Raw genomic sequence first — 24800 nt, forward strand, 5'->3', positions numbered from 1 at the left:
GTGCAGAGAAACCCCGCTGCCTCGTGGCTGTGCCATTTAACTCAGAGCAGCGCAGCTCCGAATCAGGGTCAGCATTTGATAGCGTGGAGGCCAAAGATAGCAGCAGGACAAATTTTGACTGGCGCACGGTAAGATCAGCAACTGGGAACCATGCCACCACGAGAGAAGGAGCTGTAAGAAATAGGGGCTTCCAGCTCACACTCAATTCCCGTCTCCCCAGGAGCAAGGGCTGGCACGGAGGAAAGCAAGATACCAGCCATTAACTGCTGGCAGCATTTTGTCTTTCTGCGAGATAGGAGCTTCCGATTCCTCTTGTGTTTCTCCCGGCAAGCTGAGCATCACATTTCGCAAAGAAAGCCCAGGCTGGCGTGCTACCCTTGAAGCCTCCCAGGCTCTGCTCTGCGTGGCAGGGAGACTTGGGCTCCAGCATTTTCCCATTAGCCCAGTGCTCCACGTGCCATGTGGTGAAACTGTATATATATATATATTTTAAACCAAGATTACTACCGTGCACAAGGTCAAAGACTACAGGAGTCAGCGTTCATCATGCTAAGAAGTCGCTGCTGTCTCTGATGAGCACGGCCGTGCTGTGTGGTCCCTACGGCTTTTGACCCGGGGGCGTGAAGGAGAACAGCAGAGCCCTCCTGGTGTGCCTGGCGAGAATCACAGGAAGCTCATTCATTACTCAGGTCCTGGAGATATGGAAGTCGTGGCAATCAGTTTGCAGGGGAAGGGTAAATTCATCATTTCCTTTCACACTTGCTGGTAGAGCAATTCATTCTGTCATGAGAAAAGTTGGAAGTGGGGGGGGAGTTTCAGTAAACGGTGACTAAAACCTGAGGTTTCAGCCAGATGTGGTCCAGCTTTGTCACTTTTCTCTTTAATTTTGCTTCCCCTTTTTCCTCACAACAGCCATTTCTAAGGGCTAAGCCACACTTCCTAGAGCCTTTAACTGGGTCCTTAACCTTGTCATCCAGGGAATGGAGTGGGAAATGCATCTGTTGTCCCCATTCAGGGGGCTGGGTGGCATCCTGGAGGAAAATGCCCAGGGCAGTACAAGTGCTGTTATCCCCAGCCACCAGCAGCAAGGGCAGACTAGAGACCTTGCATGGAAAGTAGGAAAGCAGTGTCCTGGGCAGTCAGACAAATCTTTCCTGCCACTGCCCGGCCTGCTGGACACTGCTGAACCCTTCTGACTTGCTGCTACAAAAGGATCTGAAATAACACCCCTTTAGTTCTTCCCTCAGGAGGCTTCGTGGGATGGGGAAGCAGTGCCCACACCCAGCAGCCCGTGTCCTTCTGGCAGTGCCTGACTCCTGCAGGGATATCTCGGCTTCTCCAGGGGCACTGCTGAAATGGTGTTGGCTATAGAATGGGAAAACAAGGAGAACTGAAGCTGGGGCTTCATGTTGATGTTTTTTGTTTGATTGGCTTTAAATCGGAAGCCTCCCCTCCACGCTACTTCACGACACAGGTCTGGAAACAGAGATGATTAGCCAAACGCTGCGTGCCAAGTCCAGTTAAACATCCTGCATCGTTTAGATACAGAAGCTGTCCCAGGAAATGAGCAGTATTTGAATGGCTGTTGTATTAGAAGAACTTGCTGCTAATTTTTGCCTAATTGCTTACCTGTCTGCCGCAATCTCTTTGTGCTAAGTGCATACCTTTCAAAGCTCCTTACAGTGGCTATTTGGTAGGGTGGGACTGGATGTTATTTAAATTAGATCAAGGGAAAAAAAAGGAGCAATTAGTGTTTCCTGAGATCAGAGAATCACCTTTCAGTTGCACCAGTGGGAGACAAAGCTTGTTAGTTAATTTGAAGGGCTGAGGCCCCAAGGCACCAGATGCTGCTGCATTTAGAGCTGGCTGCTAAAGGAGACGTAGCGGTGTGCTACAGGACTTTGCAGTCTGCCATGATTTCGAGAGCATGGCTGCACTTTCCATTTACAAAAAGTAGCTATTATTGTTTTTATTAACTTAATACATGTGCAAAATGGTCTTTTTTAGGCCTTTTCTCTTTGCGGTGCTGGCACTGCTTTATCTGTACCGAGGCAGTGGAAATGTTACGTGCTACCAACCCAGCTATGCGTTGTGTTAGTTTATGGAGCTGACAAAGGGGTTTTAAGTTAATCCAGCTGATTTGGGAGTGCTCTGATACGGAGCTGAACTTTGGCTTGATGTTGATGACAGGCAGCAGAGAGCGGTCCCATCTTCAAAGCAGCTCGGTACTTCGACGTCTTCAGGCTGATGTAAGCGCTCCTTCTCACTCAGGTTGTATATTGTGATTTGGGTATTTATAGTTAAAACTGTCAGTGGTCAAAGCCGCACCTTGAGGTCTCAGAGAGCTCACCAAGTCAGGTAGGATCAGCTGGACAGAGCATGGAGCGAGTGACAAAATGCTGGCCGTGTGCTGGGCGCTGGTAACTGCTGCTTGCCAGCACCCATCATCAGTCAGTGGCCAAAGCCTGTCCTGATTTTGTGAGAATTGCCTTCCTGGGAAGCTCATCTTGTGAAGACAGACCTCACTCTGGCAATATAATGCTTTTTCCTACGGGATTTTGGCCCTGAAGTGAAGTGATTCTTTGCTGCTGTAATTGTACCTATGCAATGTTATTACTGACAAAATGATGTAGTTCAGCCTTCCCTACCTCCTCATAGCACTGTCATACAAATGGCTGTGTTGGTAAAACAAATGGCAAAATTACAGAAGGGAGCTTGAGCTGATCTAATGGCAGATTGCTGCCAGAAGAAGGGAGTGTATCCCCCTCTCATCTTTGGGATCCTTCATCTGAACATACTGAGGCTTGAAAAATGGAACCTCACGTAAGAAAGTCAAAAATCTAAATCCACACACACACAAAAGGGAGATTTTTGACCATGGTGGTCAGCAGAGGGTGCAGTCTGGCCCACGGGAGGGGTGAGACAGGACACAAGATGAAAATGAGAGCTGCAGTGAGGACAAGAGTGGGATGAGGGAGAAAAGAGAAGGGAAGGGAGAAGAGGAGAGCAATGAGCCATTATTTAAGCCAAGCCATTCTGTGGGACTTCACCTTCCTCATGTCACCCCCGTCTGGGAGACCTATCCTGTGCCTTGCTTCTTTGGCGGAGACCTTTGCCACTCATTTGCACCAGGTCTGGCAGCCGCAGCAGCAGCCACAACACCCACCTGCCCGCAGGAACACGGGGTGCACGTGGTGATTTGGGACCCCTGCTCCCGACACTGGGATGAAGTTGTTTGCTTCAGCCTACTGAGTGCTGCTGCTGGACACACAGAGATCTGGGACGAAGCAGGGAGTTAAGCTCTGGAGCAGGGAGGAAAGGAGCTGAAATGGATGTAAGAACCACTGTTTTCAGGCTGCAGGACGTGTAATAACTAACCTGAACAAAAGCTCTCTATCCCAGCAAGGTGTTAATTATATGCCTTGTCTTTCTGGATATGTGTGAACAGGGTCTCCCTGCCCACTGGGAACAATAGGTGTAATTACTATTTAGTTGGAGAGAGAGGAAGCCCAGCTGCCTTTAATGCACAGGATCAAATGAAGGCCAATAAAGCTTATGCACACGTGGCCTGCACTCTGTGGCTTAGTGTAACCTACAGAGCATTGCCACTGTAATTCTAGGGTGTGGAAAGAAATCAACTCCCCCACTGCTGGCAACGCGCTGGTGTAGACAGAGCTATGCTGACAGATGAGTGTTTCTGACAGTTTAGCATGTCTGGGTACGTAGGTGGCATTGCCGTAGGCTGAAATTCCCTTTGGTGGCACTGGCCATGTCTCTGCTAAGGGCTTCAACCCATGCTGCTCTGTGGCAGAGCTTTCCCAGGAGGGGCAAGCTCAGCAATGCTCTGTAGTTACTGCAGGATAGCTCCTAGCCTGGGACAACGTGCTTCATGCATTAGGTTGCTGCTGTTCCAGACACATTACAGAGTACAGCATGGCTCGAAAGCCATGATAAGACCGTGCAGGTAGGGACCGACACTGCTCTGTCTCCAGCGCTATCTGTGCAATATTCCCCGTGTAGGACATCCCCTCTGCAAAACAATCCCGTGGTACAAAGCTGCCCAGCTCTGCTCCTTGCGACAAGCCCTGGATGCTGCTCACCACCTCCTCAGCACACGCTGCTGTAGCGTGTTACTCCAGCCTGCTCATTTGCTGCTCCACTTTGGGAACCGGAGGATTTTCCCCCTCCTGGCTGAGCACACGAAGTGTGGACCTTTGTGTCAACATCCATGCTGGCTCTGATTTCAAGAGCTGACTGTCATCAAGCATCAGTGTCACCAGGGAGCTTTCTGTTAGGTATGGTCCAGACAACTGCCTGGACCGATCTCATTAATGACTTATGTGCAGCTGTAGAAGAACATGGAAACCTTCTCTGCCAGAATGCTAAAGGAATTTCTAGGTTTAACCCTCCATGGAGTAACCCGGGCTTAGAATGTGAGTAAAAAGGCTTCTCCTGGTGAATGAGATTAGTTTTATTAGGAGGGAAAACGTAAGAAAATTAGCATTAAATTTGTTCACAAGTACAGTAGGTGTTGGTTGGAATAAAAGCATAGAGACCACTTTATGGACACCTTAAACAACCATGGCCAGCTGAAATCTGAGAGTGCAAACACAGAGCAGAGATCTTTCTGCTACCTCCTCGCAGCAGAAGGACTAGGCAAAGAGGTGCTCCGAGGAAAGTTTCTTTCCCTCTGCTAAATGCATGCTTTTCCTGAAGAGGTGCCATGTGTAAAGAAGAAATCATGCTAAAGGCATAATTTTGTTTTCCAAGTCAATGTTCCATTTGCCTCCTCTTAGAATATACATTTCTTTGCTTATGATCTTGGCATGGATGTACATATTTTCTATTCTCTTCAGGGGTGGTTTGCTTTGTTGTCATAGCAATGCCTTCTAACTCCTGCACTCACCAGTTTCTCTTCAGGTTCCTGCAGGCTGCAACCAGTCCCTCATTGTGATGATCACATCTCCTAGCAGCTTTAACGCCTTTTTTTTTTTTATCTCCTAACTATAGGCACACTCAGTAGCACGATTCCAAAGAATTCTGGCCCAAACAGGTTTTCATCTTGAAGATAAAAAAAAAAAAAAGGCAATAACATTGTTTGTATCTGTTTTAGGTTTTCACTGTTCTACTGATGATCTAATATTTCAACATTTTTATTCATTCATCTTCTTGGCTTTTCTTGGACATGAGCTATAATTGGCTTGGTGATCTGACTATCAGAAATGAGGTGCACCAGGCTAAACGGTGTTGCTTGAGGACTCTTTTCCCCTAGACTATGATCAGAATGGCAATCGGAGGCTGGGACCAGGCCAACTCAAACAAAATCAACCCCTTCTCCTGTGCAGTCTCGCTCAACAGCTTTCCTTCTGCAAAGCTCTGCTTTTAGAGGCTGATTGTCTCCCCTTGTGTCCAGTCCTCTCTTGAATGTCTGGTGAGGCAGAGCCAACACGGGTGAGGGAGGCTAGATGAATTTCTGAAGCCCTCCCCTTGCTGAGGGCTCTCTTTTAGTAGATCATTCCAACCGTGGGATGTTGTTGGAGGTAGCCAAAGTGGGATGGGGTAAGAACTCAACTTGGCACTCGACCTTTGGGCCCAACTCTGCTGCAGGCATCCCTGTCCTTGAGCAGTCACTCCCTCGGATCCTGCTCTTTAGCACCCAGAGTAAAAGGAAGGAAGCACTCATGCAGGACGGCAAAATCCTTCCAAGCCTATTTTGGCCTAGGTACCCCAATGAAAGGGGTGATGACAGACACTTTGCAGAGAGCATAGACTTCCTTTGTCGTTCCTGTTGTCCACGGTGGACCACAGCAGGGAGGATCCTGTAGCCACCCCTGGGTTTGAAGGTGAGCTGAGGCAGGGATGCTGCTCTGAGCAACATACCTAAACTTACGCCAAAGCCAAGTCTGACCTCGTCATATCGCACCTCTGGTGTGTTTCACAGCTGCCGGTATTCTCTGTGTTTGGTACATGGTTCTACAAGATTGGGTGGTTGTTCCGTCTCCCATAGCACAGCTCCCTTGCTTTGTTGATATAAGTCACATCTCTGAGAGGATACACGAGGTTTCTAAAGCAGTGAGCCAAGGGAGCAGTAGCCTATATGCTCACCCCCAGATATTTTCTTGAGACAGATTATTACAGGCTTGCATTCCGCTCTCACCACACAAAATACGAATCACAGAACGGAGATGGCTCCTGCCCCAAAGAGCTTTGTTCGTCGCACAGTGGCTGTGTGAGGTTGCTGGCTAATATTTTGTTGCTGTTGGAATTAGTTTCAGTATGAATCAATACCATTTTTTTTTTCAGTGCAGTAGGCGCATACATTATACAATTGAAAGCAATTTTAAAGGAACTTGCGCTTTAATGAAACTCCTCTTGGGTTTCAGTTCCAAAGCGACTGTCAGGAAGGATCATTAGTTAGCTGCTGTCTTCATAAACATTGCATTCAGTTTGGATTGTTGTTGTTTTTGTTTTGTTTATTTTTTATTTTTTTTTAAATCCCAGAGATGTTTGATTTTTTTTTTTTTCAAAGTAAGAATATTTATCTTTGAATCCTCCAACAGCTTTGGAATGCAGCCTCCACACAGACTTTAATAGCAAAACCCACTTCTTCTGACTCAGGGACCATTTGATGAAATGTCTAGAGAAGCAAAAAGCAGCAACAAAAAAAGCTTTGCACAGATGCTCCTCTGTGACTAACAGAACGTCCACCCAAAGCGGAGAGAGCATAAGTACGTTTGTCATATGTGGGTGTATTTTTCCCATACATTCATTTTTAAAGCTATGCAGTAGAGCACTATAAAATTATAGTTTTACAAATAAGCATTATTTGACCATCACTGTGCTGAGCTGATGACTCACTCTGTGACCTCCATGCAAGTCATTTGATTTTCTTGTTCCTTAGTAAGCCTAGCTGGGAAACAGGCTTTAAAAAAAAAATAAAAGAGAGAAACCCAGAAGACATTCCTGACAATATGTTCCCTACCTAAGCTTTTGTGTTGACTGGAAACACAACATTGGAAATAAGAGCTTTACAGCTGTTGGCTTGATGTCTGTGCCCAGCCCTGTAGGAATTGTGGGTGGCCAGTGTCTCTGAAAAGCATGCTCTAAATATGGTTTGTGGTGTCTGACCTATTCTAAAACATTAGCAGTAGAAGTCTTGCTGTCAGCTGCCAATATCGTTATAGTGTCCCATTGTCATTGTGGTGCGAGCCGGGTCTTTTAGCAATATAAATGTACTGTCTAAAGATGTACTTGGAAACATTAGCCTTATAATACAGAGCCTTACAGGCTTTAGTGTGTCCCTAGGCATCTCTGTCCTTGTCACTTACTTTTTGATACCAGATTTCTCTTTGACCTGCAAACTACATATTTGTACTTCAACACCTTTTTAATGAAAATGGTCGTATTTGTCCAGAAAGCAGCAAAGATGTGTAGTGTTTCCAGGGCCCAAACTATTAATTCATCCAACCCATGCAATATTACCAGCATTTTGAACATTTCTTCAGTGTTCAAAAGTTGTGGGGCAAATCTTCAAGAATCATCAAATTGCAGTTTTTGAAGACCCAGTGTTTGCTAGCCAAATCTGAGTGCCTTTTCTTTAAAGCATCCACATTACATTTTCAAAGCCTTTGTAAAGGGTAGCAAGAAGGAAAAAATAACTTTAATGTCACTGCGGACAGTATGCAGTCCCCTGGCTCCAGGAGCTGCGGCTTAAAGGGTGAGGCTTGGAAAGGCTCGTCTGTTTTGCCTCTGTCTTTGTTTTACATATGTTTATAGTTTATTTCATATTTTGTTTGTTTGTTTTGTTTTGCTTTCACTAGGTTTTTCCCTCAGTTTCCACCTCAGGGACCTTCATCTATTTTGAGGAGAAGGACACAGCAGTTATCTTAAAAAGGAATCTCATTAACTTTTTTTTTTTCTCCTTCTTTCTGGTTACCAGTTATGATTACCAAACTCCTCCTTCCAACCTTCCTACCTGCCTTCTAGTGTAATTGCTACCTAGGACCAGCAATGTTAAGCTTCCCATACATACAGAGTGAGTTATTAGGTGTCAACCCTGAAGCATCCATACCATACCTTGAAGGCACAAGCTTGCTTCAGAGCTGACTCATGACTGACAAATTAAATCTAAGGGATTTAAGTGCCACATCCAAAGAATTAGTTGCCCTTTTTCATTTGCTTTGCTGGACCAGCAGGTACTGGCATTTCTGCATCAGGGTTGGAGAGTGGGGTTTGTATCTCTCTGGTTTTAGGCCCAATTTGCAGTCTGGCATTTATCCGATGAGGACAGGACAATGCTAGGGTATCCTAGATGAGCAAAGCCAGAGTTTCCTCATGCAGCTATCCTCCTAGCAGGATTATTTTGCTGGCCCCTGACACTGCATGTGTCCTTGTCCTTGTCCATCGTGGGTGACTGCCTGGGACAAGACAGGGATCCAGGATGCGAGGTAGGCAAGACCCGCAGAAGGACCCGTATGACGGACACAGTGCCGAAGAATGGAGCTCATGAAGTGACAGTGAAGTCATCCCCAGGAGGGTGACTCCTCTCTCTTCTGAGCATGTAAACTGCTGAAGCTGAGTCACAATCCCTGCAGTTTGGAAGGATGGGGGGCTGGAATGAAATATAGCAACAATTAACAAAAGAGAAATGTACTGAATAAGAGCCTCCTCCATTTCATTTTCCTTACGGATGTTATTGATTCATCACTCTGGCAGTCCTGGCTCCCACCCAGAATGCAAAGGGTATAATATAGGCTGTCTGGAGGCAGTGGCTGTGGAAGGTAAGGAGTATTCCTGTGCAGTGTTCTGTGTAGGAAATCTTCCCATACGTGTCCTACCCAAATTGCTTGGGGAAATGGGGAAGGAATCACGCTGGTTTGCATTACTGTGCTTTGAAGGTGCCTATTAGCAAGTGGGTAGCATCAGTCACCAAGAGAAGTTGTCCTGGGAGCAGCTGACACAGTGAAACCTGGTTCCTATGCGTCTTTAGCCCATACCTCTGTATGAACAACCCAATGCCTTGTACAACCCCCCACCACTTCCAGTTCCCCCCCACCTGTCATATATGTCCCAGCAGCTTTCCTATAGCACAACTACGGCCAGCCAAGCAGCGGACACTTGCAGTGGGAACCCTCAGGTGACCCACGTACAGGGTGATGTGCGCGCACTGCTCCGTCAGACCATGAGCTGAACAGGTAACTGCGGGCCTGTGTGGTCTTCCCTAAAACGAGGGCATTTGTTTGGGTATCCCTTCTCAGCCTGGTGTTGAATTTCATTAGGCTTGGTGAGGTTGCAAAGATATTATTTTCCTGCCTTTCTGCCAAATTTAGCTGGAATTGGCCAACAGGTTTAAACACATTTGAATGGGGGAGGAGAGTGGGAAAGGCGAAGTAAACAGACAGCAGGATCACATAAGCCTCATTTCATTGGGAAGCCAGGCTAAAAAATAGAGGGTTTAACTTCCAGCTATTAACATTTTTAGATTTGTCTTGAATACTCAGCTACAGCTTTTTTTTTTTTTTTTTTAATCCAGATCAGTTAGCAAACAGGTGTTATCACTGGATGCTTGAGATATTGTTCTTACCTATGCGAGTAAAAGGAAGAAGGAAAAAATCTTGATACTAATATATTTGGAAGAGGAAAGTGGAGGAGTAGTAGAAGAGATTATGAGCAAACAGAGAGGGCAATGCTGATCATATATACTTAATATCATCTTTGCCATGGTAACAAAAAATAACCTCCCCTAGAAGGCACTTGAATCTACAGAACAAATGTAAGCAAAGATAGCAATGAAGTATGCCTTGTTTAGAACATAATTCATGTTAGCTCAAGTGAAATTCTTAATGAAGTATGATATTTTCCTCTTTAAAAACCCTTTTTAAAAATGGAATCTGTTAAAGTCTTTTAATTTTCACTTCCAATGGTTGCCAGCAAAATCTGATCCAGGGAGTCAATTAGGTAGGATTCTCCTGTGCTCCAGGTTTAATTATCTCCTCATTGTGCATTGAATCACTGTGTGACTCTTCTCTCTAACTTCCTGCACATTGTTTAGGATCATTAAACCTTTTATTTCCAGAGGTACCAAACAAACATTGAATTGTACAAAGCTAGTACCATTGTGTCTTTCTTGTAATGAGCATGATTTTCAAAAGGAAGGAGGATGCTTGGATTTAAATGCAGTCTTAGTCCTGGGGAAAGCTTTACCCACAGCAGTTGCAGTTTGCTGGTGAACACAATTATGCGTAAGCAGAAACCTTGCTCAGTTTTTATGTGGAAGAAGCCATGTATGAAAAAGAGTGAATCTAAAACCTAGAGACTGTGCCTTACTACTCTAAGCCAGCTGTCTGAAAGGAAGTGGTCAAGATCTTGTCAATCGTTAAGAAAGAATTTGTTTTCCAGATGTTCATAATAACCCTGTAAATAAAAAAATAAAAAAAAAGAAAAAAAAAAAAAAGAAAAAAAGGGAAATCTGACTCCTTTGAGAGCACCAGGGCTTGCCACTCCTGTTTCATTGACATCAGCAGGACTCCTTGTGTCAGAGAGGGCAAATGTTTTCTGAGAGCAGATTCCTGTTCTGAACCTTCCTACGTCATTTACATACATGCAATTATTACAGGATTGCTCAGAGGCTACTGTGGGTGACCTCTTCCTTCCCATCTCCACCGTGCTTATGGTCACATGTGTGAGCTTCCCAGACTCCAGAACTGAGTACTAGCACGTTTGGTCTGGGCTATAGGTAGATGTTATACCCGACATGGGGTAGGAAGCTTCTTCAACGATCACCAAAACACCTTTAGTGATATGTTACTGGTACATTTAAAAGGAAGTTAACCTTACTCTTGGCTCCAATGCTGCACACTCTTTCTAGGAGGAGAATTTCAAACCTGAGTGATGAATCTACTCAGCAGTTTGGAAACCCATCAGCTCTCTTTATTCTGTCACTTCTTCATGGAGTCCTTTGCTGTACAGCCTAACAGGCTGTAGGAGCACTGAGCACTTCTGTAGCCACTCAGAGGGGGTTTCAGGTGCTATCCTGCTAAATCTCACCTTTTTAAAGGTGAGGGGACTGAATCAGAAAAGCGTGAAGGGCAAAGCCATACAGGGAGTCCCTGGACAAAGAGGGTGCAGAAGTGAGGAATCTGTGATCTTTCAGAAGCAGGTCATTCAGCTGGCTCATGCACTGATACTACTGGAGAGTAACAGCCCAGAAGGACTCTCATTCTCTTCTCCATCTATTTGGACCTGCTGAAAGATTTCACTGTCACCTTGATGGAGTTGTCTGTCTAGCATTCACTACTGGCTTCAAGGAAAATCTGCTGGCTGAGCTCAGCCCACCGATTCAGACAGTTGGAGCTAGCCTGTCTGACTGTGCCTGAAGTGGATTAGGGAGTACATAGATAAGATGATCCCACCTACAGAGTCGGGAAGGTGGTAACCCTCCAGCAGGCAGGAGCTGACAAGCAAGTGGGAGGTGGATACGTCTTCCAGCAGAGCAGCTGTTTGCATCCTGGCCAGGTCTTTTAGTCCTAACTTGTAATCAACTTCAACTGAACAAGAGTGGAGGCTGCGGAATTTTGCAAGACTCATTTTAAGATCAAGTTTTTGCATTTATACATTTTGGAGGGATGCACTGTCCAGATGGGGGGATTTAGGAAGGACTGTAGCTTTACCTTAACACTGAGTCACCATGAGACGATGCTGCGAGCTCCTAGCAACAGGATAGCAGTCATCATCTTAGATTGTTGGATTTGGGGGTTTTTCACTTTGGGTTTTCTGGCTGCTCAGAAGACAGTGTGAAAAACAAGTTGGGCTATAGGACATTGGTGTCACGGGGGCAGAGCAGAATGAACTGGCCATGGAAATGAAGTTTTCTGAAGCAGAGTGAGGGCTCAGAAAAGCCTTCCAGGCCATGTGTGCACAGGGGACAGCTTTGCAGGAGGACCTTGGCACACCCCTCACAGCTATGGGGGGAGGCGGGCTGCACCCCTGGACGCCCTTTTGGTCCCCAAACCAACAGCCTAACCCTCCGTTTTTTCAGCCATCGCAACTGAGGCCGCACCCTTGACCCGGCAACGAGGCAGCACACCTGCAGAGCGCAGGGCCGGCCCCAAAAGCCGCCTTCCCCCGGCGGGGCCAAGGGCGGCCCTCGAGCAGCTCCGCGACATGGCGGCCGCTCTCCTGCCGGCCTGTGTGCGCGTTAGCCCGGCGCTGCCACCGCCGCCAGGTGGGCACCGGGGGCTCTGGGCCGGCTCCCGAGGGCCATCCCGCCGCCTCCCCTACAGCCCTGCCGGGGCGGAGAAGGGGAGGCGAAGGGCCGGCCCCGAGGGGTCCCCGGCCGCCCCTCCAGCCCCGGCGCTGCCTGAGGGGAGGGCGACATCTTGTGGCCCAGGCGCGTGGCGCGGCCATCGGCGGCTCAGGCAGGGCCCTCGGGAGGAAGCGCGTCCCGCTGCCGTTGTAAGTCCCCCTGCTGTTCGTCGTGACACCCCGACCCTAACTCTGACCCTAACGCTGCCTCTTCTCGAGGCTTTGCCCAGCCAGAAGGTGAAGCTGGTCCTCTGGTGGAAATGGTTTCCTCAGCCAGGTCAGCCCTACCTCTGCTGCTGGCTGGTGAAGTGACCTTGGAGAAATCGTGTCGCCTTGTAATGCCATGGCTTTCCCATCTGGAAAGGCCATACAAAGACCTTTAGAATGGAATAATCGTTTTTTACTGAATTGCCCCACAGCTTAAAAAGCCACTTTTTAAAAATACTGTTTCCCATTGGTTCTCTAATTATTTCAAGAAATTAATTATTTTGCAAAGATGACTGCTTCGTTTGTTTGTTTGTTTTGTTTTGTTTCAGCGTTGAGATAGCAACATGTATTTTCTTTCAGGAAAAAAGGGATTGTGCAGTTTTACCATTCTGTAGATTTTCAGTTTACCAAGATGGATAAATAAGCAGATGGCTCGTTCTGATATAAGATTGCTGTCAGAGTGTTACAGTCTCTGAGTTAATCCTGCACATAAATATTTTAAACTTCTCTGCTTTGTGTGTGTGTGTGGAAATAGCTGCTTTATGAACAATCTTTTGTATCAGAGTCCATCTCCATGCCACATACCACTACTTCCTGTGAAATATTATCATTTGCTTTCCTTATCTTTATGCTGGTATGTAATAAAAGTTGTGCCTAAGGAAAGAGATCTGCTTTGCACAGACATTGTAAGTACCAGTACTTCCAACTGAAAACAGTAGGAGCTAATGGTCCTGGACAGTCTGTTCTAGGTGACCTGCTTGAGCAGGGGGGCTGGACGAGGTGACCTCCAGAGGTCCCTTCCAGCCTCAACCAATCTGCTATTGTGTGACACCTCTGAAAGCCAGGCCATGGATTTGCCTAGCTCTCCCACACCAGACCTGAGGATATTAGACTGGGAGAGCAGGACTACCTTTTTGTTCTGCCCAGGCATGTCATGCTCAGGGGAATTCAAGGATACCCATCGACTGGATGCAAATCATGAACCTTGCTCCTGTCCTCCTCCCCAAAAGAACAGCATAGGCACAAAAACACTTGACACAACTTCTGAGGTTATGTGGTGCATTCAGCTTGTCAAGCGCCCTTGTACCAGAAGGAAGTCACTGCCGTAAAACGGATTCATTTGCTGTACAGGGATGAAGGAGTTGGGATGTGATGGTGTTCCCCGAACAAGAAATAGTGTAGGATTGATGGCAGGAATTTTCTCCTTGCTTTGTCCTCTGTGGAACATAACTTGCTGATACAGCCTATGCAGTAGCAGTGGGACTCACATCTTTGATTCCCTACACATTGTGCCCTCCCTGCACATACCTCTGTCTCTCCCTTTCATGACTGAGTGTCCTGCTCACTCCTGGTCTTTGAGAGCATGCTGATTAGCCTGATCTGTATGCCAGCTTGAGGCCCATTTGGGTCTCTGATCTTTAAGACAATTTGCTCCTTGGTAGCCATTTAATAGTCTGAATAAATAGATTTTGGGGAGGAGGGGAAGCTATTTTTGTATAGTGATTATCATGCTTTGACACAGGTACGGCCAGGAAGATGCCCTTCTCCTGTGAAGTCACATGGAAGAAAGAAGGAAGCAGAGGTGGCCACAGAGGCATGCTTACTGGAACAGAAAAACTTCAAAGCTGCTGAGTCCTAGAAAGGTTAACAGCTGCCCTATGGAAATGCATCTTCACATAATGTGGAATTAGTCTGTGGAGCTCACTGCCTCTAGATTGCTGTGGGACCAAAACTCAGCAAGAGACAGAGAGAAGAAACCATCTTTTGCTAACTGAGGTAACCAGGTTCATAGTAGTTTGTGCTAAGCGTGTATTTTGAAAAAGATACAACAACTGATGGAATCATGATGAAGTCCAAATGCAAGTATGGGGAATAGATTATTCTTGATCTATAATATCCTGTATCTTTCTCTGAGATCATAGAATTGTAGAATCATGGAATCATAAATGGCTTAATCAGAGAACTAATGGGCTTGTTGATGGACTCTTACCTTTTGTCTTTTGGGATAGCTTACCTAGCAGCACAATGCAACTTCTGGACAGATAATGGTTGAGTGGAGAGACAGGCATTAGCTGTGAAGCATTTTGCTTTGTTAATTGAAATTTGCATAGCTAGGTGATGACAGACAACAGCTACCTTGCTGTCTGTCCAGTGACCCCCAAAACAAGCATCCAGCTGCACTCTGGTTTGCACTGGGGTGAAACCTGCAATAGAAGCACTACTACCATCATTATCATATTTGTTAGGGAGGTAATACTGGGGAAGACTTTCCACTCTCTCCATGTGGGGAGTGTTGCTGTTATCCCTGAGATAATGATATCTCATGATTATGAGTGGCCCAGTCTGATGGTCCTTTAGTTCCTTCTGTATCTTATACTAGTATGGATTTCCAGGGACCCCACAACTTCAGGATGGGATTATTTTCCTTAATTGTTCCCAGTCAGTCCGTCTCATTCTTCTTGGGGGTTCTGGATCTATTCCCTTGACAGCTTCTTGCCAGACTGCTGTTTCTGAGAATGCTCCGCCTTCCTTGGGCTGTAGTCTTTTATTCCAACCACTGCTAATCAGTACATACATAGCTGCAGATCATGAAGTAGCTGCTCAACACATTAACTCCTTGGTAGCTGGTAAGTATGGGGCTTGAACTCAGCACTCTGCTCCTCAAAGATTATGAAATTATTTAACTTCCTGTTTTCTTCTGGGTGGTCTCTCTAGAAGGGAGGCACTTTGCTAAAGACTAAAAGAAAATCTGGTTTTAAGGAATCACCTAAGGAATCTAAGTTCCCATAGGAGAGAAGAGAACATGATTTCAGTCTATTTTCAGCTACTGAGTTATTTTGGGGAGAAGTTAATTGACTATAGGAATAATCAAATATAGCATAATAGGGAAGAAATAGCAGTTCTGCACATGGACATCCTTTAGCTTGTTTCATGTTTCTTTTTTTAATTTATTTTTTATTTTTTTCTTTTCTTCATGCTTAACAGAAGTTGAGCAAATCTCACAAGAGTGGCACAGGTCAGCTTCTTCCGCTAGTGAATTTTGCTGGGAAAGGTTAGAAGAAATATGTTTCACTCCCCCCCCCCCTTTTTTTTTTCCAGGGAGGGTTGCATGCAGTTGCACGCTCTTCTCCATATTCCACTGGAATTTACCTACCCCCCCAAACCCTAGAGCATCACCACAGTGGAGGAAGACCTTCAACTATTGCACACGGGTGTAGTTGTACTGAGATTGATTTATGGCTGTTGAGGATAAGGTCCATGGTACTTTGTAATCTTCATCTGACTTTGTTTATGCATGTAATTATTATGAAGGCTTTTAGAAGCCATCCTTAGGTCCCTTAGGTATTTCAGTGTGCCAGTGCAATTGTATATCCTCATGTCATTTCTTTTCCTCTTTCCTTTTGGTTTTCTAAGTGATCTAAAATTTCCATTGCCAAGAAGAACAAGAAAGATGAGGCCTATTTTCCCCATTCTTTGATCTCTAATAAATTGGAGCCAGTAAATTATATCTGCTAGCAATTCTTGTGTGTATCATATCTCTCAGGAAACCACACTGAGACTTCTATAACAGTTTAAGGAGAAAAGTATGCTGAAATTAGCCTTTCATTGTCTGCATTTGATCAGGGAATATACAGCCTAAAATTTATATATATTTTAGTAAAAACAAATCAGTGGCTTTTCAGATCCCAAAGCAAAAGAGATAGTACAGAGAATAATAGGAAGAAAACACATGATCTGTCTTTGTTACTCTGTGTGTGTATGTTTATAGACACAACCAACAACATGATACTGATCCAGATTGACAAGTAGCTCTGTAAGGATAGAAACAGAAGGCCTTTTTTTCAACGAGGGGAAAAAACAAAAAGAAATTCCACAAAACCTGATACTGTGGGGTGAAGTCATTTTCAGGCTACAGAGACTTTGGGAGAATAATGTCTGGTACTTACTCAGGGTGAAAATCTCTTAAGAGATACTGTACAAAGCCACATATAAATTTATCTGTGTATGACCTTGTAGCAATGCATATACATAAGGAAAAAAAAAAAAGGTATCTCCCAGGAGAGGATTCTCTGTGTTTATATATGTATTTAAACACACATGCATGCGTATAGCTTGCTACGTATAAATGATCTGAGAACATACATGCTTATGCAAGAACGTTTGCCTTCTCAAATTGCCAAAAAAGAAGCGTGCCCCCATAATTGTGGGACAGAAGAACTCAAGCAGCTTTGACAGAGATTGAATGTCTTGGGCACAGATTGGTAAAAGGTGCCTAAAGAGCAGTGAGAGGTGAATTTCAGAAATGCCAGTGTGTGGAATCCTTCGATTTTATTTGACTACATATCTTTGTCATTTAAAAAAGAGCTCTGGTTATAGCGTTTGGGCTTTAGAAAATAATTCCATTTTCCACCATCCCAGAAAATCTACTGTTGAAATTAAACACAAGGAGTGGTAGAGATGTTGCACTGTTTGGTACTTTGCTGGAAAGTTTTTTCTTCTTTATGCATAGCAGGAAAAGTTGAGCAAATTGTCAAAAAGTCGAGCAAAAAAAAAAAAAAAAGTTGTGGTTGGTCTTGCCAACTTTCCATGTGATTTCAGGAGAGGGGACCCTGTGTTGCCTCTAGAACTGAAAAGTGGAACAAAACCCGTACTTGAAGAGCTACAACATCTATGAGCTTTCAGTTCCTTATCACCCTACTCAAGGCACTTGCTGTTCCTGCTAAAAGTTAGACTTGCAACTTCAGGAGAAATAATCTGGAAATATCTTGGTAACAGTTTAGACTCCCCCCTGAGGTCTCAGTCATACAAGACCCTGTTGCATCATGCACAGCATTGGCTGTGCTTGTCTAGGAGTGTTAGGGCTTGGGTATTCTTTAGGTTGCGGTCACTAGATGGCAACATGATCACACTCACAGCAGGTTTCCTATTCCCTTCCTTGGAAGACTCTGTGGAAGGACGGAGAGGACGGTGTGATTGCATTCAACTTCCTTGGTGCCTCGAAGCTTTCTAAGATGGCAGTCAGTGAATGCAGCCGTATAGATGTGCTGTGTCTGTGCCAACATCTACAAGTTACTTTATATTGCCAAACTTTTCCTGTGTTCAGAGAGTCCCATCATCTGTCTTTGTAGTGAAAGGAAACTCAAGTCAAATATATTTTTTATAGTAGTTCTCAGCACACTATTGTTAAAACATCATTTTCTACTTTCTCTTTGAGTGTATGCAAGTCTAAGTGCATTTACACATCAATTTCTGCCTTGTGCCCAGGTATTTAGAAGAGCACTCCCTCTGGGCATCAAGACAAAGGATTCAAATCTTCCTCCATGCTATTGATACCACATTTCTAAATTCTAGTCGGAAGGTGGACAGACATCCTGGCACATTTAATTTTCACTTGCAGGTCAGCATTTCTTCAAGTGTTGAGGCATCCTCTTTGCTGTAATAGCTGTGCTGTCTCAGACCCTGCTAAGTGGGCTAGTAATGGTCTGGTAATGGCCATTGCAGATGGTGGAAACATGTAATCCATAGACTGACACAAGGCTACCATCACAGTTATGCAAAGGTTTCCATAACAACTAAGAATTTTCATCTGCATCAGACTTGTTCCTGTCCTTCTCCAAGCTATGGGGTCAGAATATTAATCAGCTGCAATGTTCAGTCATAATGAAATGAATATGATGAGGCTCCTGAGATAACCCATGTTTTTATACAAAATTAACATTGCTATTTGGCTGAAGATATTCTCTGTTTTAAGATGTGTCAGAGTGTTTATCAATTTCTTTGGAGAACTACATACCTCCTAAACACTCTTAGACATGTCTCCACTTTCCAAAAGAAACATCAAGGGAATGAACACTCATTAGCTGTGTGTTTACAGTAAGTGGATCACAAAATATTGGCAGGGTCTGGATATTCGTGTGCCAGCTGACTTGGGAACCTTTGGTGGCTGAGCCTTTCAGAGTGATTGAGACTGATGGGAAATGATTTCAGGGGCAGGACTCCTGTCTGAGTCTGTTATCAGCTATAGGAGCAATATCTTCCAAAGTTGAATTAGTCACCAAGTACAAATAATTTGTCTGTGTTGATACCCTGCCATCAACCTACAGCATTTTGTAAAGAAAAATGTCATCCACGTTGTGCAATGGAGCACGCTGTTTTCTCTTTGGTATTTGTCTGAGTCTTTTCTGTAACTTTAGTGAAGACAGAAAATATCCTTGGGCGCCTGGCCTTCAGTGGGAAGTGTAGGTGCAAAATAGTTACTGCTCTGAAATTTAAGCAGGTCTATTCATCCAGGTATGTGAGAAATCTTGTGCTTAATAAGCCAACCTTTCATTTTCATAGCTTGCACCTTAGCCTCTGGTTCGGTGAAGCACTTCCTTCTGCATCTAATTACAAGCATCTGCATACATTCTCTTGAAACCATATCCTTAAGCATTTGGTCCTTAAAGACCTGTGAAATTGAATCAGTTTGGTTGGAAGTTCCTTTATATTGCAGATCATTTGTTCCATGGTTTACTGTGACGAGGTCACAAGAACAAACTTCAGAGCTGAAGGGATCAGATGGAGGCAGGTACATCTGTTTACTGTGCTCCACCAATGGGTCACCACTAAGGAAGGGTCAGGAAAAGTTGAAGACTGCTGCCTGAGCTAGTGGCAGTGGATAAACTTCTGTTGTTATTCCTGGTTTCACCTTTTTGGACTACTGATGTGTGTGAACATTTCCTGGCTTACGGACCTCAAGCAAAAACATCATTGTCATCAGTAGCCTGACAGAAAGATCCTTTGCAGGGAACCCCCCCCCAGCCATGTCACTCACTCACCTTCCAGTGGTAAGTTCATCCTGAGCTGACACTTATTTCTTCCACAGGGACTGAGAAATGTAAGTGATCATAAGGAAACATAAAGGCATGCGAAAATATAAAATCTGTCTTCCCCCTTCTAGGAAGATTTCTCAGTTTTGGGTTGTTGCAATGGAGAATTAATTCAAAGACCGTGTCTTCTCATTCTCCTTAGCAGCATCCCATGTTTCACCCTGAAAATTGCTTGCTACGCCAGCCATTCTTCGGGAAGAACTACCACCTGTTATCTAGCTACTGTACCTAGCCAACATGCTGTTACTGCCTGTCCAAGTTATTTGATCTTTTTTTTTTTTAGGACATCTTCACTCTGAATCACCTTATTCTTGTCTCCAGCAGCTAATGATAATAGGAATTAGTAATGGACAAATGAGCTCTTTACCCCTCATACTTTCCTGTGCCTCCCAGGCACAATACTAACTTGGTAAATCAGTTGGAACCTTGTGTAGGAGGGCAGAGTTAAAACCCGAGCCAGAAGTCCCTATTTTTATTTTACTTTATTTATTTAACATTTCATTATAGCCCCTTAGGGGTATGTGCCTGATGAAAAGCATAAATGCATGGAGCCAAATTCTCCTTGGAGGGCTCTATTCTGCACGAGGTGTTCAACAGCTACATGACCACAATATCTGCCTGGAGTAATCCCACTGCAATAAATGGAATTACCTGGGTGGTGTAAGTAAGAGCAGAATCTAGCCCTGAGGCAACTCGCGGTTATTTTGATTTTTATTGCTGGCCAACAGATGAGTCCTCTTTTTTTTTTTCTTATTTTTTTTCTTTCTTTTTTTTTAATTTTCTTTCCATTTAGCCTGCCAATAATATAGCAGTGTTGTTTTGACTCTGGCATTTTCCTGTCTTAATTAATTGAAATTGTTATTAAAATTCAGTGGTCACCCAAACAATGCCAAGGCAGTAGGGAAGCCTCTTTACCCTGTTTTAATCGTCAGCGCTGTCCAAGGTATGTGCAATAAATGGGAAAAGTACAGTCTCTTACATTTAAATCTTAAACTAAAAATGCTTGCCTCATACTCCAAATAATAACAAAATCATGCCTATTTATTTATATCACGGTAGGGCTTCAGAATTTATCATGTGTCCTGGTCAGATCTCCTTCAAAAGGAAATAGTAATGCATAGTCCGCATTTGCTAATGCATCTCTTTTTAGCTGGATTCAAAGTCTGAAAATGATTCTCAGCCGTAAAGATGTGTCTCTGTGACACAAACTCAGTCTTTCTGGGTGTTGCATTTATTAAAGGAATTACTCAGTAGACTGCAAGAATGACTTCAGGAGCTTTTCCAAAGTAATTTAGGGGAAAATCTTCAGTATTTGCTCTATTTATACAGACAAACACAAGTGAACACAGAAAAACATTGCAGTTTGTCATTTGCATGTGCTGTCAGGTACATGCAGTGTACACTATGAAGGAGGAATAAATGTATTTTAAAGCTGAATGCTCCAGAAGTATTTAACCAGGAATAGGTAAGATTTTGCTTATGATTTTGGTGGTATGAATGTGGGGGAAGAAGTTCCTGGCCCCAAAAAGGGTGATTTCAGACATGTGAGCAGGGAGAAAAACAGGCCCCAGGTTTCAGCTGGCTGTTCTTAACCTGTGTGCCAGTATTTGCATGCTTACGTGTCTTTCAATTAAATTACCAGGGATGCTCCAAGGTAAGCTAAATTCAAAGTGCCTAGGGTTTTCGTATTTTTTTTTCCATAAGTCTGCATTTCATGGATAATAAGCTTTCCTCAGGCTTTCATTTTTGGCTGTGAAAGTGCTTCATCCAAAAGGGAGCCCTGCTAGCACTGTGTGGAAATCAGCGTCAGAGCTCACCAGTGCCAAGCACTTCAGTCAGGCTTTTTGTGCTCGAGGAGCTCATGGCCTACACAGCTACTTCTGACTTAGCGTGCTAAGCTAAAAGAAGCACAGGCATGGTGCTGACAGTCAGCAGAAGTGATGCTCAAGCTGCTTGCCTCAGTTTCCCCTTGGGCACAAGACAATTTCTCTGTCCTGCAGAGGCCACGTGAAACTCTTCGGTATTTGTAAAGCAGTGTAGGGAGGCACATTCCCACCCGCACCAGGCAGAGGAGCATTAAAAGGCTCTCAGCCAGCCTAGGAGTCCTGTGCAGCATGAGGAGGCTGGGCTATAAAAAGACACTCAGTTGGAGAGGAGTGGGAGAGCTGTGCCCTTGTGGGAAGGAGGATTGTGGAGATGGGGGCCCTGCAGTGGTGTGTGGGGTACAGCAGGATCCCGAGGTTAACAGGGAGCTGGTGCTGTTCTCTGAAGGGTGAGTGACCTGTGGTTATCTCCGCTGGGAGCTGGTGAGGATGTGCGTGGTGCTGGGCAGCTGGGTGAGAGGAGGGAGCAGTGGGTGCCATCCCTGCAGGTGCTCTGGGTGAAGGTTTTGTGCTCCCTGGGCAGATGAAGTGCAGGACCTTGTCAGGGGGTTGGGAGAGGCTGGGCTATGGTTGTGGGGCCACCCGAGCTTGCTCTGGGTGTGCAGGGTGTGTCAGCTCAGGTGCAGGGGTAGGTGAGAAGATCTGGGTGTCTTCCAGGAGCAGCTTGATGCCAGAAGTGGTAGCTGTGCTCAGTTAGCTGCTAGAGCTGGGTGCCTGCAGAAGTGGGAGCCTCTGTCACTGGGGGCTTTTCAGTCTGATTCCTTGCTGACCGTACTGCACCTGATCTTTGTCATGGTCATACCATGGCTTTACTTGCGTTATTGTACCCAGCCTGGGTAGCACGGTGTCAGTACAGCCAGGAGCTGGCTTGGTGCTGTTTTGGGGCAGGAGCCCCGATGGATCTGAGCTGAATCTTTGTGGTCAGTAGGTCTGCTTTGTGCTCCGTGTGTACCCCTTATTGCTCGAGTTATCTGGAATTCTCCACTGCTAGGTGTTTGCTAGGGGAGATATCCTCATCCTTTGGTACTCAAGCTGTGTAAATGGTACTGTATATTGCAATATCATAGAATATGTAACTCTAAAGATATATAATTAGACAATCCTTCTGCCTACTTTGAAATAGTAACCCTCTACTATTAAGAAAAAACTGCTTAGAAAAAAAAACACATAATTTTTCATAGCAGATCTTTTCCTAAAGAGACCTCAGTTATTTCTAAGTCGTGTGTTCTTTTAGAGTTGTCAAGAGCTAGGGCAATATTAAATAAATATAAACAAATGCGGACTCTATATAATACTTGGGTGTCTGGCTGTATACTTAAGTAACGTTATGAAATATACATGTGGAAAGGCAAATCGACTTTGACATGTTAAACGTGTTGGATAAAAGCTTATCGGGGGCTGTAAAGAGTTCTGGTAATAGCAGTGGGTAGTATTATGAATAATCAGTCTTGTTTCTAGATAGCAGCTTCATTGTTAGGCAGAATAAATGATTTTGCTCTGAAATTTAATACTGTTACCACTGTTTCTTCATATATCTCTATATATCTATATATATATCTCACGTTGATTGAAAGCTCTGATGAATTCTACTTTATTCCCCCACATGGTAAAAATTTACAATGGTATGAAAGTTATGAGAGAACACTTTTACTTAAAGGAAAGGTCCAAGTGACAAATGAATTAATTGACAGGCAGATGAAAATAAGTCTTCCGGTCATCTGAAAAATTATATGCTATAAATGCAACTGTAGTGGCTTTTAACAAATGCCAAGCTAATGTGAAAAAATGTCTTTGGGCTAGCTTCTTGCAGCTCTATAAATACAGAATACAGGCTCCAGCATTTTGCTTCATCTTAGGTTAAGGATAGAGCATAATCCATTCAGAAAGAGGGTACCAGAGCTTGCTGTCCTCCTCTTAATTTGCAAGGCGAGTTCAGGCTTTTGTCCTGCAATACAATAGGAGCTTCCATACTCTTGTGCAAAGTCAGACACGCCTGTAGGAGACTCTAAAACCCGGTATTGCTCCTGTGTCATCCACTTGTTCTGCTGCGAGGCTGTGGCTGCTTGAGCAAGAAAGGAATTTCCCAGGTGTCATGACAAACCTAGGAAAAGTAGTTTGACTTGCCTCTGTCACAAACCCAAGCACGTAACAAGAGTTGGGATGACTGGTCCATAGTCCAGTCCACAGTCTATGGACCTGGAGATGGAAAAGCTGCAACGGGCTTGGAGGGGAAGGAGGTTGGCAGATGAAGGGGAGGTGGGGAGGAGGATTTATACTGGCACCGTTCCTGCTGATTGGTCTTTTTTAGAAAGCATGGTAGGTTTTCAGAAATCTTCTTTGTTTGCCTTACTTCCTGGAGACAATGTCTCACTCCTATTGCTCTGTAGGATTGTGGTACTGTCCTTACTATTGCTCTGTGCACATTTTGAATCATCCACTTTTTTTTTTTTTTTTTTTTTTTTACTCTTTGGACAGAATACATTAAGAATATTTTCCTTGTTCTAGCTGAGAAGGAGAAAATAGAAATTCCCTTCCTCCTTTCAATGAAAATTCTTGCTTTTTTAAAGCACCAACTTTCAGGTGTTTCTAGGCACCCTGTTTTTGTAGCTCCTCTCATGTTTGTTTTCTACCATCTGCACACCTTGGCTTGTTTTTAATTCTACTTTCCTTATCGTTTGAGGACAAGACTGGACACAACCAAAATTCCCCATGGCATCCCCTGAGATGCATCCTCCCCGCTCTCTGCTTGTAATCCTTTGTTTATGGTATTTCAGCCAATTCTCAATTAAGGATCATGTGACAGTGTTTATATTCAAACCGAATGCAATTAATACGTGTCAAGACGTCATGAAATGCTATGTGAGTTGTGTGCTAAAAGACAAATGTTCTATATCTAGGCCTTTCCCTTCAGGCACTAATTAGATAATATATGTTTGAAAGGGTTGAGTCTGTCAGTCAAGCCATAGATCTGTAAATCCATGTTGAAATTCATATGGCAACACTCATCAAAACACTTAAACATGTGCTTAAGTCCTTTCTGTGTTCAATCAAGTACATAAGCATGTGCTTAAGATTTGGGTCTCCAGGCAGACCCATTGAAATTAATGAGAGAAATGTTTTTCATCTCTATGCACCAGATCTCCATCTTGCCACCAGGAAAACTGAAGCCTTCATTTACCCAGAGCAGAGTCATTCTGAATCTGACACTTCAATAGATATTTAGTGCACTTATTTAAAGCACTGGAGTTATTTAAAATAATACTTAGGAATGTAGTTTCTTTCCTCTTTCAGAAGTAGTTAAGCCCCTTTAGTACAAGCAATAGGACTCATCTCCAGACACTTATCAGTGGCTCTGGTTCACATCCATAAATATTTGTGGGACCCTTTTCCATTGGCCCCATGTGGTTCATAGTGAGGTCAGCGTGATCTCTATTAAAAGTGCATGGCCTTTTGGATCCTGGGAGCAGGAAAACGGGAAGCCCTGAGAAACAGCGTGTTCTTTGTCAGTCATACTTCTGTATTGCAAATTTGCAGGGGA

At 44.3% G+C, this 24800-nt stretch overlaps 1 long non-coding RNA gene across 5 annotated transcripts in view; it reads left to right on the forward strand.

Moving 5' to 3' along the window:
* LOC106044709 (uncharacterized) overlaps nt 1-24800 on the forward strand; it is a 385284-nt gene that overhangs the window by 15324 nt on the left and 345160 nt on the right. For all 5 annotated transcript variants that reach the window (XR_010830792.1, XR_010830793.1, XR_007162086.2 and 2 more), the window contains exon 3: nt 14033-14286. This is a non-coding gene — a long non-coding RNA (uncharacterized lncRNA). The remainder of the gene's footprint in view (nt 1-14032; nt 14287-24800) is intronic.

Source organism: Anser cygnoides, chromosome 3, assembly GCF_040182565.1.
Source record: "Anser cygnoides isolate HZ-2024a breed goose chromosome 3, Taihu_goose_T2T_genome, whole genome shotgun sequence".
NCBI lineage: Eukaryota > Metazoa > Chordata > Aves > Anseriformes > Anatidae > Anser > Anser cygnoides.